The sequence below is a fragment of the Hipposideros armiger genome, unplaced genomic scaffold (genome assembly GCF_001890085.2).
Source record: "Hipposideros armiger isolate ML-2016 unplaced genomic scaffold, ASM189008v1 scaffold_815, whole genome shotgun sequence".
Lineage (NCBI taxonomy): Eukaryota > Metazoa > Chordata > Mammalia > Chiroptera > Hipposideridae > Hipposideros > Hipposideros armiger.
The window spans coordinates 552,009-568,596 of NW_017732165.1; the positions used below are offsets into that span (position 1 = coordinate 552,009).

Below are 16,588 nucleotides of genomic sequence, written 5' to 3' on the forward strand. Positions count from 1 at the left end.
AGCTACAATCTTTTTTTTTTTTTCTTTTCATGCAGGAGTCAAACCGGCAACCTTGCTGTTAAGAGCGCACGCTCTATCCACTGAGCCATCTGGGCGACAGGTCAGCTCATGGTGCTGACTTCAGTCCCAGCCATGGGTGGGTACAGCCCACTATTGAACAGGCAATCTTGTCATTAGGAGCACGTGCTCTTACCAGCTGAGCCATCCTGCCACCTGTTGGCAGCTCAGCAGCAGCTCAGCTCGGGCTAAGCTCACTGGCCCATGTAGGAATTGAAACAGTGACCCTGTTGCTCAGAGCTTGTGCTCTTAAGCAAACTCTTAACCAACTGAGCCACTCAGCCAGCCCTTAGAAGCTACAGTCTTAAAGACAAAGAGCTGTGAAACAGTTGGGTGCTCAGTGTTTGTAGCACACAATGTAACTTAATTCAGAGAGAGTTTTGGCAACTCAATCTAACCAAGAATAAGAGCTAGTGGAAAATAAGTAAGAAGCCTTGTCATTTTAGGGCTAAATTTTAATGGAATGTTAAAGTTTGAACTCATACTTTAAATAAACACAACTTTGACATTTCTGACTGGTTTAAAATGGTTGTGTGAAAACATTAACCTATATCAAAAACCTGCCATTGAATGTGAAGCTTCCACCATTTTCCTGCGAACTGTACAAAGGTTTCAAAAGGGAGAGACAAGGAATGAGGGCTGGGATACTTACAACAGCAGGCATTTTGTCTCGTCTTCTGGATGAGAGAGGCAAGAGAAGATGCTGGAATAGCTTTTATCATAAATCGTTCTTGAGGTTTTGCTGTGTCATAGCCAAGCACTTCAGCTATTTTACAGTCTCGAGCCCCTCAGCCACAGCTAAATCCTGTGGAAATTGATGGAATTAGCTTCTTCTCCTACAGTTTCTCAATTATGCATTTATCATCTCTATGATCAAGTCAAGTTTCCACTAGGATGATAGGAGTATTAGCACAATGGTGTCACACTTCAGAATATCACTTCACACAGACGTTTTTTAATGATGCAAAATCCACAAGGTAAAAACAAATTACGACTACATCTGTTTGTGGATCAGATACGTGGCATCATCTGTCCTAATCTTCTTGTCCAGCTGTAGTCCATAAACCTCAATTCACCTGTGTTCCATCTACCATAACACTGGCAAAACAGTGTCAATGACAGTGGAGACCTCTTCCCCAGCAAATGCATCAGTTGTGTAAGCAATCAATATGCAAGTTTTCCTCACATATCCATCTCCCACCACACACTTGATGGCCTGCATGAGGGCCACTTCGGGGGGCACTGCTCCAGGAGTTGAGAAAGAAGTGGCAGGTTGGCTAGTCCAGCCCAAAGTTTCTCATTTATTCAAACTGCCAGGCCACATATTTAAGGACTAGTTCCCTCCTATGTAATATTGTATGTTTGGAAGTGAAAGCTCTTGTCTAAAAAAATCTGACTTAAAATCCTTAATTAGCAATCTGACATTGGAAGCGGAATTACACCTCTGTGTTACAGTCCCCTAATCTATCAAATAGGTGAAAGACAGTAAAGACAGCTGTGAGCATAAACTAAGATTCTATATGTGAAGTGCTGTAAACAGTACCTTGTTTTCAGTAAGTGTTCAGCGGATATACTGATTATCAAGTTAGCATTGCTCCAGCTTCTCGGTCTCCCTCCCACATGGCCTGAGACATCTATTGTTATTAACATTCTCCTGGAAATTAGGAATTAGTAGCAACATCCCCTAGTAGAACCAAAAAACAACCAAACAAAAATGGTGGTTACTTCACGTAAAGGGAAGTTGTAACCCATTTGTAGCCGCTGATATTTAGCACAGAGCACAGAAGCATTTCTGTCCTGTTTCATCAAAAAAGGGGTAGTGACATCTAAAGCATCGTTCCTTGGATTTACAATGGAATCCTAGCTCCTGGGGGAATGCTGGGTAAGAAATTCAGAGCCTATACTGAGATTCAGTTTTTAACAATAGCTGGTATGACATTCCTTAGTCAGGAACTGATTTTTTTCATAGGATTATATCCATCTGTCCCTGGGACATTGTTCTTTGATTAAATAATATGAATAAATCATTTACAGTTTATTTTGCTTGAAGGGAGAGGTTATTTCTATCAGATGTAGTTTAGATTTTGGAGACTGGGAAGAGTTTTGGGACCACTCATTGCTTATGCAGAAATTTCAATGTTATAGTCGCTGCATATTAAACTAGAATAGCAATTACAGAAAGCTTGACCTCTTCAGAGGGCAAATGTCTCACAGAAATGGTAACAAATCCATAATGTATAAGGATTCAAAATATCAGATAATGAAAAGGGTATTCTAATCAAGCCATTCCAAATCAGTCTAGAAGGTGTATAATGAAATTTCTTATCATTATTTGTTTTATTAAGAATGCACTTAGCATGATAGGTTATTTTTCAGATAGAAAGCCAAACCTGGTCAGAGCATTTGGCCTGTTTTAGAGAAAGGATTAAGTTACTGCTACTAATACAACTAACATTCTAAATATTCACTAGTATTTTAAGTTGTCTGGCACCTCTTCAGAATAATAAATAAAAAGGCTTTGTATATATTCTACTTAAACTAAATGTAATTTCCCAGTTTTATATATTATTATTATTTATAAAATACAACCTAAATCTAAGCCTAATTTTCTCCAAATCTTTTAAGTTTCAAAATTTTTAATGGTAAGAAGTACCTACTAAGATGTATGTGTGTGTATGTGTGTGTGTATGTGTGTGTGTGTGTGTGTATATAACATCTTAGAATCCCAGATTAAGGTAAACGATGGCATAGATCTTTTTGCCTTAGAAGGTTTGATGAAGAATTTTTGGCCAATTAGCATCAGTTCTCCTTCATAACATCACCACAATTTCTTCTTATTATGGTTATTTTAAAGCCTACTTTTTAGGCTGTTCCACACATTTCACTATACTCTTTAGCTTAAGCGTTCAGAATCAGGTTCTGTTGCTAGTACCCAAAGTCCCATAACTAATACAAAATCCTGCAAATTTTTGTTGTCCACAGAGATTTCATTATACTATATAAGTCAGGCAATTATGACACACAAAAACCATAATTTTATAAGTCTGGGTAATACAGTACTTTCCTTACAATATGCCAAGTTCTAGTAGCTGGCATTTCTCTAGCTTTACAGGCAATGAAGGGGACCAGGAAGTTTTATCTCTCCAGGATACTTGTTCCTTGATATCTCTTGATTTACAGCACCAGCAATAAGTTCAGCATTATAAATTGAGTATATCCCATTATCCAAACTGTACATGTTACTGCCCAGAGGGATGTGAGCAATTGTGCAGTAATCGAAAGCAATTAGTCTGGATGCCAAAATGAACTATAGGATCAACAGAAAAATCTCTTGTGTGGCCACAGCTTTTGGGCTTTGAAGAGAAAATAGCCAAGTGTGAGGTATGGAAGGATTCAAAGTTCCTCTTCTGATTTATTTCAATACTGTTTAAATCTTAAGTATATTCAGGAACTTTTTAGTGATTTTTTTTTAGCCTACAAATCAATAACTGGCTTCAACTATTTCTGTTTACAGAACTAAGTAAATAAACTGGAGAAACTAGAGTAAAATTATTTTCTCTGTAATTCTCTGATTGACTAAGAAGGTGTTTTTAATTACAGCTCTGCCATCCAGTTATCTGTATATTACAAAAAGGTAGCATAAGTGATTAAAAAGTTAGATTTGAAATTAGAATCTCTAGATTTAGTCTTATTATGTAATCGTAACCCTGGTTTTCTCATGTGACAAATGGTCGTAATGTCACCCAAGTGAGTCTAACTATACTGGGTGCATCATAAATTTGTATATAATTGTCACAGCTTGTGACATGAGGTCACGTGTAACCAGTTACATTTAAAAATCTAAGATCTTTCCCAGAATAAAAGATAAAGAGATCAAACGATTTTGGGGGGCTAAGAGTAAGCCCTCTGTCTAGATCCATGAACTACTACAGTACAAAAGCAACCATTTACTTGTGTAAATATTATACTGATTTTTAAAAATATGCATTCTAAGTGGAGAGTCAGAAATCTTAAGGTACGGTTGGCAATGACACTCTTGGTCATGGCAAGGAGGAAGGAATCTTAGGTAATGGATGGTGTCATACCATTTGAATGGGCTTCCAGACTGGTTACTTCTAAATAAGTACTGGAGCCTTGGCTAAAATGACCTAAATAAACTAGTGTGAAATACAACCTGTATTACTAGAGTTCATTTATGTGTTTGTATTTTGCAAAGGAGAAAAATATCAGATAGGAAACCATGTTGCTTGATGACTGTGAAGCTTTTTTTCCTTATTGTCACAAGTGACACAAGTCTCTGCTCAATCGCTCAGCACTGAGCAAGGGGCTGATTGAGCAGAGCTGGCATACTTGGGGCCCCCAGAAATGGTATCTATAGGAGAATTTGCATAGAAACATGAATGCTGGAGGAAAACTGGTAAGATTATCTCTCCCTGATAATTTGAGACTGAAAGGAGGAATATGTTAGGTGATAGAGTGTCTACAATTTTCTTCCCAATAATGTATACCTAAACCCTCTCTCTTCTAAATCTTCTGGGCTCTATTCCTCCCATCGCTATTGTCCTCAGTCTACTTTAGGGATTGTGACTCTTGCCTGAATCACCATCTTGAAAAAAAAAAATTGCGTATTCTGTTGCCCTGTCCCCTTCATTATGATGGTCGTGATACAACCAATCATTTTGGAGAAATCTAGCATATTATGCCACTGCCATTCTAGTGTTCAGTAGAATGCCACTGCTCTCAAGTTAAAAATTTATATCTTCAACATGTCTTCTAATATATGATACCCACCTCTTCAGCTGTATCTTGAGCTATTTTCTTCCTCACTATACATGACATTATTTTCTTTATTACAATGACATGCTATATTCTCTCACAACTTTGGGATATTGTCCATTCTCTTCCTTTCCCTGGAACACTTACTCTCCCTCATGCCCTGCCCTCCACATACACATACACACACACACACACACACACACACACACACACACACACCTACACACACACACACACACACACCAGTACAACCAATTTATTCCTTTGCTTTCAGCTTATAAATCACTCTCTCACTTTCAACACCATTTTAAATGCCCGCCCCTTGCATCGCACAATATTTCTCCCACTCTTTTCAATTGCCCAAATTATTTCATTTATGCCTTAACTTGATGCTAAGGCTTCATCGAATTACTATTTCTTTATAACTATCACAGTGCCTAGAACATTATTTATGCTCAATTAATATTTTAAAAATTGACTTGAAAACTACAGGGAGCTGCTGAAGGTTATAAGCATCATAATAAGTGAGTTGAATATAGAAGGTGCACATTCACTATTCATAGTCACCATCTACTGTGCTTTTTAATATAAAAGTTATAAAATATAAACTATATTTCGCATACACTCATTAGTTAGGATTTGGGATGTGAATTAGATCCTGTTAATGAAATGCATTCATGAAATATTTAGAAAGGAGAAAGAAAGACAGATATCCTTTTGCTGCTTGAAAAATCACTGCCAATGAACAAAACTGTAGGTATATGAGTTTCTCATGGCAATTTTGGTTGTAGGAACTGTTCTCAGTATTCCCATATCTAGTTTCTCTATTCCTGGATAAAGAAAAGAAAGTGTGGAAGCAGAACAAAAAGAATTATCTATTCCATTTTTCTTTTCTTAAATTGTAGCTATGGCAGTTTTTGTTTGTTTTGGTTTTGTCTTGAATTTCCTAATTATAAGAGTAGCTTATTAAATTCCATTCCCTAGAGCCTCAAAGATTGTATAAGCAACCATATTCTTATGTTAATAATATTTTCCTAAAATACTGAGAGTATTTGCATTTTTCCAATCTCAATTCTGAATGGAATGGTGTTGGAGAAGGAAGTGGTTAGAGACATCTAAGAAAGGGAATCAACTGATATTTGAATGGCTTATCATTGAAAGCAGTTATTATCTGACTATTGTTTAAAAGCAGGACATTAGATCATGGCATGCCATGACAAAATGGTGACTCAATTTTTAGTCAGTAGCCATCTGTAATAAAGAGGAATCAAAGATAACTCTTTGAAAGACAAATTAAAATGTCAAATGTCTGCTGCAATAAAACATATAGATGGAAATGAAAATTGTCCATGAGCTGTCTCCTTCTCCTTTTCCTAGAAAGATTAAAGAAAGAAAATGGCAAGTGCAAAATTTTAAGTTAGTGGCTCCAAGCACAGAGAACTGGAGACATTCAACTATCCAAAATAATATATTTCTTGTAATTACAGGTCTACATTTACAAAATGTCAGGCTCAGGGTCTGATAATTTGGGTTGCTGAATTACCTTAAAAGCTTAACTCACATTCTTCCCATAAGAATTATTTAAAATTAGGAAATTTATGGGATAAAGTGGGACTGTAAGAATTGAAATGATAATTTAAGGATAAATTTATATAACTGTGACTATAATTATATGATAGGCTTATCTGATGATCTAGTGTTGGCTTATTGAAAAACCATTTAGTGACTAATCCTAGGGGTATTATCTTGCAAGGGAACACTGATTGATCTCATGTTGTACTCCAGCTATTCAAATTTCCATCACATCTATAAGTAGACCCAGATCTCAGCATACCCTCAGGGAGACAAGTGCAAGGTTTACCTCAAATGAGTGGCTTACATGCCACACATATTGTAGCATTAATTTAACATATCAGTAGAAATCTGGGTAACTATAGAAATTGATTTTCTGTTTCTTAGAACCATAAAGAAGAAACACATATTTAAACAGGGACAAAATTATCTTTAAGGGTGTATGAGCCAAGATTCTGATTCAAAGAACTAAACTGAATATCTGCAAGTGTTTTTGAAGTTTGTTCAAGTGGTTGACTGAAATATGGATTCATTGCCATTGGATATTCCTTCTCTCTATTAATAACAAGAATGCAAAGGGTGAATAAAATAGAAATGTTCACATAGATTATCAAATAAGACCTCCTTCCCTTCATCTTAACTATATCCTGTAGAAAAGCCTAATTCAACTTAATTCAACAAGGTGGTAAAAATAAATTGGACAAGTAGTATTACATTGTATATATGTACCACATCTTCTTTATCCAATCATCTCTCAAAGGATACTAAAAGATGAATATACATATGTATATTTACTGTTGGCATTTGCACTGATGAAAAACCAATAGTGTGTAAATATGCTGGCACTTTAGCACAAATAAATTCAGTGACATTTCTGATACTAGTGTTCATTGTATTCTTCTCTGCCATGCATTTGAAATACATATGCGTACTAAAAAAGGAACTTTATTTAGAATGTCCTTATGAAGCAGTAAAAATGTTCATTTTAACACTTGACTACATGTGACCCAATGGGAAACATGCAAAAAGTACTTAATGCTGCAAATCAGTGCTCTATGATTGTCCAGAGTAAAAGCACATGTGTATTTCTTTCAGTTACGAGTTAAATGAGATTCTCATTTCATTAAAAAAATGTTTTCATTTGAAAACATGCACATAAGTGGAGGCTGAATAACATGCTATTAAATAGTGAGTGGGTCAAAAATGAGATCAAGGAAGAAATCAAAAGATACCTCAAGATAAATGAAAATGAAAACACAATGACCCAATATCTTTGGGATTCAGCGAAAGCAGTCTTAAGAGGGAAGTTCATAGCAGTGCAGGCCTACCTAAAGAAGCAAGAAAAATCTCAAATCAACAGGTTATCCTTACACCTCAGGGAACTGGGAAAAGAACAGCAAAATAAGCTCAAAGGGAGTACAAGGAAGGAGATAATAAAGACCAGAGCAGAAATAAATGAAATAGAGACCAGAAGATAAAATTGACAAACCTCTAGCCAGACTCATCAAAAAAACAAACAAACAAACAAAAAAGAAACCAGAGGACTCAAATTAGTAGAATCAGGAATGAAACAGAAGTGACAACAGACACCACAGAAATACAAAAAAATTTAAGAAAATACTATGAGCAACTATATGCCAACAAATTTGACAATCTGGAAGACATGGATAACTTTCTAGAAGCATACAACTTTCCAAAGCTAACTCAAGAAGAAACAGAAAATATGAAAAGACTGATTGTTACCAAGGAAATTGAATCAGTCATCAACAAGCTCCCAACAAACAAAAGCCCTGGACCAGATGGCTTCACAAGTGAATTTTACCAAACATTTGAAAAAGAATTGTCACCTATTCTACTCAAACTATTCCAAAAAATTCAGAAGGAGGGAAGGCTCCCAAACTCTTTCTGTGAGGCTACTATCACCCTGATCCCAAAATCAGACAAAGACAGCATACACACAAAAAAAACTACAGGCTAATATTCCTGAAGAATATAGATGCAAAAATCCTCAAAAAAATATTAGCAAACAGAATTCAGCAATATATTAAGAAGATCATACACTATGATAAAGTGGGGTTCATCCCTAGTACTCAAGGGTGGTTCAATATCCACAAATCAATTAATGTGATATATACCACATAAACAAAATGAAAAATAAAAATCATGGGCCGGCCGAGTGGCGCGATGGTTAAGAACTGGCTTGGGATGCCAGAGCGCCCCGGTTCAGATCCCACATATGAGGGCCAGTGACACTGCCCTCCACAGCTAAGATGCTGAACAACAGCTCAACCTGGAGCTGGGCTGCCGAGAGTCGCCGGCGACGGCGTAGGCTGCAGCCCTTGTGGCAGTGGGTTGCCATGGGCTACCGTATGTAGCCAGCAGCCAGCATGAGCAGCCAGCAGCCGCAGTGAGCGGCCGTCTAGAAGCCGGCGACTGAGATGCCTCACCCGGGAAGAGCGCAATGATGGTGCCAACTTGGGCCAGTGAAGCAACATCCTCCACAACTAGACTGAAGAACAAAAGGAGAGCAAGTTGTCTGTTCCCCTTCTCCCAATTCCCCAGCACTGTTCCCATCCCCCCAATTCCCCAATAAAAATCTTTAAAAAAAAATCATATGGTCATATCAACAGATGCAGAAAAAGCATTTGACAAAATTCAGCAGTCACTTATGATAGAAACTCCTAGCAAAGTGGGAATAGAGGGAGCGTATATCAACATAAAAAAGGCCATACATGATAAATCCACAGCTAACATCATACTCAATGGGGAAAAACTAAAACCATTACCTTTAAGATCAGGAACAAGGCAAGGCTGTCCACTTTCTCCATTTTTATTCAACATAATTCTGGAAGTTCTAGCCACAGTAATCAGACAAGAAAAAGAAATAAAAGGCATCCAAATTAGTAAGGAGGAAGTAAAATTGTCATTATATGTAGATGAAATGATACTATACATAGAGAACCCTAAAGACGACACCACCAAAAAAAATACTGGAACTGATAAATGAATTCACTAAAGTAGCAGGATACAAAATCAATATTCAGAAATCAGTTGCATTTGTATACACCAATAACAAACTATCAGAAGAAGAAATTAAGAAAACAGTCTATTCACAGTTGCTTCAAGAACTATAAAATACTTAGGAATAAATTTAACCAAATAAGTAAAAGACCTGTACTCAGAAAATTATAAGACACTGAAGAGAGAAATTAAAGAAGATACAAATAAATGGAAATACCTACCATGCTCACAGATAGTGAGAATTAATATAGTTAAAACGTCCATACTGCCTAAAGCAATATGTAGATTCAATGCAATTCCTATCAAACTACCAAGGGCATTTTTCACAGAAATAGAAAGTATAATCCTAAAATTTATATGGAACCAAAAAAAACCCTGAATAGCCATGGCAATCCTGAGAAATAAGAACAAAGTCGGGGGTATCATGCTACCCGACATCAAATCATACTACAAGGCTATAGTAATTGAAACAGCATGGTGCCAGCATAAAAACAAGCACATAGATCAATGAAACAGAATAGAGAGCCCAGAAATAAAGCCATCCATGCATGGTAATTTATCTATGACAACGGAAGCAAGAATTTACATTGGGGTAAAGATAGTCTACTTAATAAATGGTGCTGGGAAAATTGGACTGACACATGCAAAAAAATGAAACTGGACCACCTCCTTACGCCATATATAAGAACAAATTCAAAATGGATTAAATACTTAAATGTAAGACCTGAAACCATAAAACTCCTAGAAGAAAATATAAGGAGTAAATTTGCAGACATTATGCTGAGCAATATTTTTACTGCGGCAAGTTTAGTAAAAGAAAAAATAAATATGTGGGATTACATCAAACTTAAAAGTTTTTCACAGCAAAGGAAACCATCAATAAAACAAAAAGGAAGCCTACTGAATGGGAGAAGATATTTGTCAACGATCTATCTGATAAGGGGTTAATATCCAAAATTTATAAAACACTCATGCAACTCAACACCAAAAAATATATAAATAAACCAATTAAAAAATAGGCAGAGGATATGAAGAGACATTTCTCAAAAGAGGACATACAGATGGCTAACAGGCTTATGAAAAAATGTTCAACCTCACTAATCATTAGAGAAATGGAAATAAAAACTACAATGAGATACCACCTCACTATGGTCAGAATGGCTATCTTCAATAAATCAACAAACAAGTGTTGATGAGGTTGTGGAGAAAAGGGAACCCTGGTGCACTGCTGGTGAGACTGCAGATTGGTACAGCCATTATGGGAATCAGTATGGAGGTATCTCAAAAAACTGAAAATGGAACTACTGTATGACCCAGCAATTCCACTATTAGGTATCTATCCAGAGAAACCCAAGACACTAATTAAAAAAAAAGATATGCACCCCTATGTAAATTGCAGTGCTATTTACAATAGCCAAGACTTGGAAACAACCAAAATACCCATCTGTAGATGACTGGATTAAGAAACTGTGGTACATTTATACAATGGAGTATTACTCAGCTATAAAGGATGAAATATTACTATTTGCAACGATTTGGATGGACATAGAGAACATTATGCTAAGTGAAATAAGTCAGTCAGAGAAAGACAAACACCATATGATCTCACTTACATGCAGAATCTAAAGAAATGAATAAATGAGCACAGTAAACAGAAATAGCCTCAGAAACATAGAGGGAAAACTGATGGTTGCTAGTTGAGAGGGGTGTGGGGATGAGGGAGACGGGGAAGGGATGAGACAACATAAATAGGTAACTACAATATTGCCACAGGGATAGGAAAGACAGTCTGGGGACTATAATCAATAATGTTGTAAATACTTTTTAGGGGGCCAGATGGACTCATGTCTTGTTAGGGAGACCACTTCATGGACGGTGTAGAGTCCTGACCACTGCACTGTACATCTGAAGCTGCCATTGAATAATATTATATGTCAATTATAATTTTATATATATGTATATATATACACATATACATATATATATATATGTATATATATGTGTATATATATATATATATATATATACGTATATATATATAGTCATGGGATGTGGAGTACAGTGTGGGAATGGAGTCAATGGAAGTGTAATAGATATGTATGATGTTGGGGGTAGGGGGGGTGGTGGATTGGGGGACGAGGGTTGTCACTTTGTGAGGGGTGAACAGTATAACCATTGCATTTTTTTGTACACCTGAAACTAAAAAAAAAAAATTTAAAAAAATAAAAATTAATTAAAAAAAAGTTTTCATTTGAAAGTACAGCTGGTGGAAAAGTTATACTAATAAATATTTAGGCAGTTTGCTGATGTATTCTTGAAAATACATGAGTTTCCCTTTCCAAAAAATTGAGAGTATTTGTTGCCAATGATAAAATTCTAGCTTTAAAGTGGAAAATTATAATTTTGGAAAGCTTCTATCTGATACCAGAATTTGACAGTTACCCAATATTGAGACTATTCAAATAGGATTCACTATTATATTTATGAATGCAATTTTTGACACTGCGTAATAAAAAGTGTCACATTTTGAATGGTCTGCATAACACCATGAACTAATATTTCCAAATGATCAATGAATGATGCTACGAAATCAAGGAGACATTTAAACCCATTCACAGTGCAAATGGGCTGATGTAATAGGGCGTGAAATTTATTGATAAGGTTTCAAATTCTGTATTGCAACTGACCTTAAAGAACTACCACTTTACAAGTTTTGTTGTAGTGTCACAGAAGAATAGCCATAATTATCTAAAATGCTATTATAGTATGCCTCACTTTTCTAAGTACATGTCTTTGTAAGACCAAGTATTCTTCACATACTTTAAATGAAACAACACACAACTGATTATGAAAATCCAACTTCGCTCTTTTAATACAGACATGAAAGTGCCTTATAAAATTATAGGACAATGACACTCTTCTCACAATTTTTGAAAATATAGTGATATTTTCATAAAACTATGCACGGTATATTATACTGCAATGATTTATTGCTACTTTAAAATGAATCAATAAACACATATTCAGCAAATTTCTGTTTTAATATCTAATTCAATATACATATCTATAGATTTTACCCACATATACAAAAGTTCTTTGGGGTTTTCAATAATATTTAAGGGTGTAAAGTAACTCTGAGACCAAAATTTTGAGGATTCTTCAACTGGACAAACTCAGCAATGAAAATTCCTGATGAGAGTGACATTGAAAGATGGCAGAATAGGTGATACCCAACTTCAACTGCCCTCACAGACAGACCAACTAACAACTATCCAGAGATAGGATACCTTTGAGAAAACCCCAGAAACTTCAAGTGAGGCTAAGCACCTTTGGACCACAAAAACAGAAAAGCCTCATTGGAAGGGTAAGAAAAACAGTTTCACTTTGACCACATTTCATGACCCCCAGGATGGCTCAGTTCTGCTCTGAGAGTATCCTGCCTGTGCCTTTGGCTTTGCCAGAGGGAAAAAGTGAGCCCAAAGTGCACGTTCAGCTTCCCAGGCATTACAAGGCACTTTCCGTGAGGACCAGTGAGGTCTTGCTTCACAGGGATTGCTGGGGGAAGCCGCGGGGCTAGACTACTGAGGATGCGTGGAGATGATGAAGGAGGTGGCGTTACAGCAACCAGCCTGCGGACCCTGGCAGACCACGTTCCTGCTGGTAGTGGTGCCTAAACAAAGACCTCAGCCTGTGGTTCTCGTCATCTGCGGGGCTGAGCCAGTGGTCCCATCTGGCCAAGGATCAGGATTGGCAGTTCTACACCATTTGAGACCCTACACAATGGGCTGTCCCACAGCCTACCTGATGAGCATAGCCTCTGCCCTACCCAGCAGGCAGCCCATCATTGATTCTGGGGCAATCTCAAAGACCATCCTACAAATCCACAGGGCAGAGAGCCAAGACAGCAGCCCCCACCCACCTATGAAGAGTAACCTCTGGCCCTACCTCACTGGGAATCCTGAACAACGACCTCCAGTGAACTGTGCAATGTCAGAGCCCAGCTGACTATACTGCCCAGAGACCAAGCACAGCCTATGGCCGTGCCTGACAGTTGAACATGGCCTGTGGCCTCAACCAGGCAGGAAGCACATTCAGTGACTCCACTCCAATCACAAAGCATAGCCCGCAGCCTCACCTGACCCGGGAACCCAAACAGCGAGCCTGCCCAATAGCAGAGCAGATCCTCCAGCCCCACCCAACTGTCAGGAACAATTGTTGGCCTTGACTGACCAGACTGCCTGGACAGTGACCTTTCCAGCAGCTGAGCCCAAGCTGTGGCCTTGCCTAATTTCGAGGCACACTTTAGTCCTAAGCCTTTAGTCCTGCATGAATGTGGATTCCAGCCGGCAAACCGCACCATCCAGATATGGAGCACAGCATGATTTGGATTTTCAAAATTCAAAGACAAAGAGAGAAAAGTGAATTGCCACATACAAGTGAGTCCACGTAAGACAATTAGTGGATTTCTCAGCAGAAAACTTGCAGGCCCGGAGAGACTGGATTGATATACTCAAAATATTGGGGGTGAGGTGCGGGGGTAGAACTGTCAACAAATAATACTGACCTGGCAAAGTTTTCCTTCATAAACGAAGGAGGGATAAATCCTTTCCCAAACAAAAAAGCTTAGAGAGTTCATTACACCAACCTGTCTTACAAGAAATGCTAAAGGGAAACAAAAGGAAACTAAATATCCATGTATAAACATACGAATATGTAAAACTCAGAGCTAAAGGTAAATATATAGTCAAAGTAAGATTCTCTAATATTGCAATGGTACATAAATCACATACAACTCTAGTTTATAAGTTAAAAAATGTATTAAAAGCAACTATAACTACAATAATGTGTTACTGGACTCACAACATAACAAAGATATAAAATATAATATCAATAACATAAAATGTGAGTAGGGAAGGGGTATAAGTTTCTGTATGCTTTTGAAGTGAAACTTTTATCAGCTTAAAATAGCATATGTAAGAGATTTTATGAAAACTTCCTGGTAACCTCAAAGAAAAACCTGTAGTAGATACAACAAGATCAAGATAAAAAGAATCAAAGCATACCAGGCAATTTATCACATCACAAAGGAAAACAGGAAGAAACAAAATGCCATCAAAACAGTCAGAAAGTCATTACCGAATAGCAATAATAAATCCTTACCTATCAATAATTACTTTAAAAGTAAATGGATTAGATATTCCAATCAAAAGATAAAGAATGGCTGAATAAATAAAACACAAGACCCAATGATATGCTACCTATAAAAGCCTCACTTTAGCTTTAAGGACACACAAGGCTGAAAATGAAATGATGGAAAAATATTCCAAGCAAATTGAAACTGAAAGAGACCAGGCGGGGGTATACTTGTATGAGGCAATTTAGACTTTAACTGGAAAATGGTCAAGAGACAAAAAAGGTCATATAATGATAAAGGGGTCAATTCATCAAAAGATATAATAACTGTAAATAATTAGTCACCCAACATTGGAGCACCTACGTATACAAAGCAAGCACTAATAAACTAACAGGAGAAATAAACAGCAATACAATGATGGTAGGGGACTTAATTCCCCACTCTCAACAGGGGATAAATCATTCAGGCAGAAAAATCAATACTGAAAGAGTGGATTTTAAAAACACTCTAGAGCGAATGAAATATTGGGTTGTCGGAAAAGTCATGATGCATTTTTGCAACGAAAAACATAGAAAAAATATATCATGACTTTTCCAACAACCCAATACATATATATTGAGTAGAATATATATGAATAGAATATATATTCTATTCAATAACATCAGAACCCATTCTCCTCAAGCATGCAAGGAACATCCCCCAGGATAGAGTTTATCTTAAGCCACACAAGTCGTCACAAACCAAGAAGTTTAAAATTGTATCAAGTATCCTTTTCAACCACAATGGTATTAACTAGAAATCAATACCAGGAAGACAATCTTTTTACAAGTGAGATGAAAACATAAAGAAAGAGAAAATAAAACAACACCCTCCTAAACCCCGCATTAAATTCGTGGCTAGCTTTTCAGTCTCAATTGATAAAATCCAGAGTGTTCAGTTTCCGATTTCAAGAGTCATTTTGAAGGTGACTGTCAAGGTCAAAAAGTCACCAACATGTGAAAATTACACAAACACTCCTGAACAACCAATGGATCAAGGAAGAAAGCAAAAGGAAAAATTTTAAGAACTCTCTTGAGACAAAACAAAAATAGAAATATAATGTACCAAAATGTATGGGATGCAGCAAAAGCAATTCTAAGAAGAAAGTTTATAGCTATAAATGGCTATATTAAAAAAAAAAAAAAGATCTCACACGACCTAACATTACAGCTCAAGGAATTAGAAAAAAAGAACAAACTAAACTCAAAAATTAGCAAAAGAGAGGGAAAAAAAATATTAGAGCAGATATGAATGAAATAGAGACTAGAAAAATAATTTAAAAAAGACCAATGAAACTAGTTTGTTTTTGAAAAGAAACAAAATTGAGAAACCTTTCGTTAGAGACTAACTAAGTAAAAAAGATAAAGGACTCAAATAAATAAAATTATAAATGTAAGAGGAGACATTATAACTGATACCACAGAATTACAAAGAATCATAAGAGGTTATTGTGAACAATTACAGGCCAACAAACTGGGCAACTTAGAGTAAATGGATACATTCTTTCTCCAGGTCAATAGGGATACCATCCTCTTCAATGAATTTTGTGTTGACTCACTTTTGTAGATCAGACATGATACGTAAATACTTCAGTGGAATTTGATTCCATTATCGCAACAGAAATTATGTGATACAGGAGGAGTAAAGGCCAAGTTTAATGAACTATTTGGGATCAGATGAGCACAGATGATCAGAAAGTGAGAAAAAAGAAAGAACACATAAAGAGATTTTTTTTGATGACTCTGAAAATAAAAATTGATTAAAGTAGCTGGAAAACGATTCACAACTATTATAAAGCATGCATTTTTAAATTGTCTGTATCATTTGAAATTGTTCATGTGATTTGATAATGTTTTAAAATTTTATTCTTCATGAGGAATATTTTATCTATGGTAATTTGAAAAGGCTTTATTTTTTTTTTACAATTTCTGGTTTTCAGGTTTAAAATTTATTCTTCGTACTTGTAAGGAAGATAAGCTCTCTTCTAAA

The 16,588-nt window shown here is 36.4% G+C and overlaps 1 pseudogene; it reads right to left on the minus strand.

Annotated features, from left to right (window-relative positions):
- Positions 1-705: 705 nt before the first annotated feature.
- On the minus strand, positions 706-1,279 carry LOC109374361 (ras-related protein Rac1-like; annotated as a pseudogene).
- Between the last annotated feature and the right edge of the window lie 15,309 nt (positions 1,280-16,588).